Raw genomic sequence first — 3,975 nt, forward strand, 5'->3', positions numbered from 1 at the left:
CCAACAATATAGGAGGATACCAGGGACGAACACCACGAGGGGAAAACAGAGGGCAAACGAACGCAAACACAGGGGAACAAAAACAAAGAACAAAGGGGACACGAAGGAGAAAACCAGAGTAAACACAAGAGACTAAGAAAACAGGCGACCAAAATAAGTGAAGATAAGAAGAAACAGGGGAGAGTGTCCGGCCAACAAGCAACCCTCTTTCCCCATCGTGCTCCTGAGGCCATAGTCCACCGGCTCCTTAGTCATGAGAAGTTTCTTCTCCGCCGTGAACAGCAAGCTGAATCGTCAATCGTGAGCACCGTCTCCCTCAGCCTCGCCTTCAACCGTAGCCTCGCCAAGTAAGTTCTTCATCTTTCCCTGTTTTGTTAAATTAATTGCCCTATTACTGTTGCATGCATGCGTGAGTGATTCACGCATGCATGCAAAAGTGGCCAAACCGGGTCACTGGTTTGGGCCAGTGACCCGGCTAGGTTGGCTGGATCCAGTCCAGCCCAGCTGGGCTCGATCCAGCCCCTAAAAAGAAAACAAATAAAAAAAAAGATAGTTTCCTTTTCTTAGAAAATTCAATTTTTGTGGATTTATTTCTGGGTCCTAGAGTCAGAAATATCGTATTTTTTGGGTTACATAATATTTACCAACGCTAGAGTTAGAAATATTATAGGATAACCACAAAAATAAAACACAAACAAACCTTTAGCAATTTAAGATAAAACCAGAAATGCAGCATGTCTCAGGTAAGACACTTAAGGGGTGATAATATCTTTCCTTTTATGTAACCAGTCTTGTACCATAAAATCTATATTGACTAATTAGGGTTCCTAGTTACCATAATATTAAGTGGCGACTCCTTGAAAAAGACCTTTTTCTTCCAAATAACAAGATGTTAGATATCTATTCTTTTTTCACGAGAATAATTTTTAATCGGCCGCCGCGATGTCCGAGTATGACAAATGACATGGTGTTTTTATTGTGAATTGTATTTATTGTTAATCCTCTCATGATAGATAATGCAAAATTTTGTATTTTTTTTAATTTAGTCTTCAAATATTTTTTTTGACGATTTAGTCCTAATTAAAAAATAATTGATTTCAAATTCTTATGAAAGTTGGGATTGGAAGAGAGGGGACTGAAATGAAAACACGGCAACAATGAGTGGTGTGCCATAAGTTTCGAAAAAGATACACTTCGGTCCTCTAGCTTATATAATCACGCAAATTATACAATTTCGGTCCTCTAATATTTTTCTAATTCTGTTTTGGTACAAAAGCTTATTTTTATTTTATTTTTTGGTTCTTGATTGAGAGAGGTGAGAGAGAGAAAGATCATCGAATTCCCGTGGTAAAGAGAGAAACATTTTGGTAACTGATAAGGGAAGTTTTAGCATTTATGTTTTCCACTATTCATGCTTGATTTTGAAATATTTTGGATGTGTTGCATAAGTTAATTAGAATTTTGGATCCCTTTTTGAACTATTGACCTCGTGGGAAATTAATGTGTTTTCAAATACTAGATTACTGAGTAGGCGGAATTCAGCAATAAAACCAAATATTGATTGATTTTGGGCTGCAAAGGAAGCTATACAACACTGTTTTAGGCGTTCGTTACCATTTTTAAATATTTGAGATAAAGGTCTACAAAACATATGAAGGGCAGAGAACTCAATTTTACTGTTTCGAAGCCTAAAGAGCAAGTTGAAAAACAAGGATTGAATCACACCCGAACTTCTTGCACTCCAAATATTGTCTTGAGTTATGACCCATATCTCAAGTCTCAGAGGTCCAAAAATTACAAGATTGATGTTGTTGGAAAGAAGATTTGATTTTCTACAATTTCTCTAGAAATAGAGATATTTGAATTCACACATTTTTTTACCTCAAATCTGTCCCGCAATATTCAGAGAGGAAAGGAATACGAAGTAGAGAAGGAAATTTTCTTCTTGCCAGCTGTGGGGTAAAAAGGCCAGAATATAAAAGAGAAAAAGAGAGGTTCAGCTGGGTAGACATTGATACATAGAGAAGCCACATAATACACTAAAAAGAGGAGAGGAGGCAGCACAAAACAGAGGCGAAAATAGATACAAAACAGGAGACAAAAAGCAGAGAAAAAATGGGACGAAAATTAGAGAAGATTGGAGGACACCTATCTATTCTACTGTCATTCTTTGCTTTTGAGTGATTTTCATCGTATCAAGTTTGTTTCTCTTTAATTTAACTATGGAGTAGACTTTTATTCTGAGATTTTTTATGTAACCTTACTATAAGTATGTGAACAATTTCTTTGATTGAATTATTACATTAAGTTGTTGAGTATTTCATTTTATGTTTAATACTTGTGTATGTTTGGCCAACATCTGCATGAATTGGAATTCAATTTAAAACTGTGAAGTGATAATTGTTTTAGCTATTGTTTGAAATACCTTAAGAAATTTATAGGTTAGAGATATCCTAAGAACTTTTGTAATCGTTAAAGGTTTTGCGGTACTTAATAAATTTTGACAAGTTCGGAACTTTCATAGAGTATATGAAGTTTACATGTCGAAATAATTCATTGATACTTAAGAGAGATTAATGTTTAAATTAGAAAAACCTGATTATCAACGCTAAGAGTAATTAATTCAACTGAGAAAGTTCACATAGGAATAGTTACAGTAAGTCAGAAATTCTAGAACCAATAGAATTAAATTCATTAATATTTAATCAATTGGTTGTTTGTTTTTAATCATTAATTTTTGTTTCATAAAGTATCTCATTCGATTCCTCAAATAGATCATAATTTAAAAGACTTTGGTAATTAGTAGTAATTTTTACAAATCCTCGTGGGACGATTCTCTACTCATCACTTTATTACTTGTTACGATTCGTGCACTTGCGAAATTAATCAACAAGTTTTTGGCGCCGTTGTCGGGGATTTTTGATAAAATTACTAATACTATCAATATAAATTAAATTTGATCTAATTCGATTGCTTTTTGCCTTTAGCTCTTTAGGTGTGTTGTCTAGTGCATGAGATACAATAAAAACCAGTCGTTGCTGCCTTATAATCCTGAGATTGAGAGAACTGCAAGGGTATAAGAAAGAAAACACAAATGACTCAAAATAACTCAAATATCATGGCAGATAATGAAAATCCTGAGCAAGACACACGAGCATTGAGAGAGTTTGCTCTCCCACAAGTAACAGGAATCCGTTCTGTTATCAGGAAATTAAGGATTGAGGCCAATAATTTTGAAATCAAACTAGCAATACTGAAAATGATTCAGACTTTAGTTTAATTTTATGGGTTGCCAAGTGATTATCCTAACGCCCATATTGCAAGTTTCTTGGAAATCTGCGACACATTTAAGCATAATGGCATTACTAATGATGCTATTCACCTTAGATTTTTTCCATTTTCTCTGCGAGATAGAGCGAAGAATTGGTTAAAATCAATGCCTGTAGACTCAGTCATCAGTTTGGAAGATTTAGCTCAGAAATTTCTTGCTAAATTTTTCCCATCAGCTAAGACAGCGAAGATGCGCATTGAAATCTCTAATTTCGCCCAACTTGAGAGTGAACCACTATATAAGGCATGGGAGAGATATAAGGATTTTCTTAGGCGATGCCCTCACCATGGATTATCAAAGAGGATACAGGTGCATAATTTTTACAATGGATTGAATGCCTTCACAAGAACACTAATTAATGCAGCTTCATGAGGAGCTTTTATGAGTAAGTCACAGGATGATGATTACAACTTATTGGAAGAAATGGCCATGAACAATTACCAGTGGACAAATGAAAGAAGCATATAGAAGAAGACTGTTGGGGTGCATGAAATTGATGCAATCACGACATTAACAGCTCAAGTCCATTCACTGACTCAACAACTAAAAGCCACTCAACTGACATCAAATGCCATCCATACATCGTGTGATTTTTACCATGGAAATCACACAAGTGAAGAGTGTCAGGTTAGGAACCCTTTCTC

At 35.3% G+C, this 3,975-nt stretch overlaps 1 non-coding gene across 1 annotated transcript; it reads right to left on the reverse strand.

The window, feature by feature from the left end:
- Positions 1-3,520: 3,520 nt before the first annotated feature.
- Positions 3,521-3,624, reverse strand: LOC133695544 (small nucleolar RNA R71). Its single transcript, XR_009842492.1, has one exon. It is a non-coding gene; the product is annotated as a small nucleolar RNA R71 (small nucleolar RNA).
- Positions 3,625-3,975: the final 351 nt, after the last annotated feature.

This window comes from Populus nigra, chromosome 5, assembly GCF_951802175.1.
Source record: "Populus nigra chromosome 5, ddPopNigr1.1, whole genome shotgun sequence".
NCBI classification, from domain to species: Eukaryota; Viridiplantae; Streptophyta; class Magnoliopsida; order Malpighiales; family Salicaceae; genus Populus; species Populus nigra.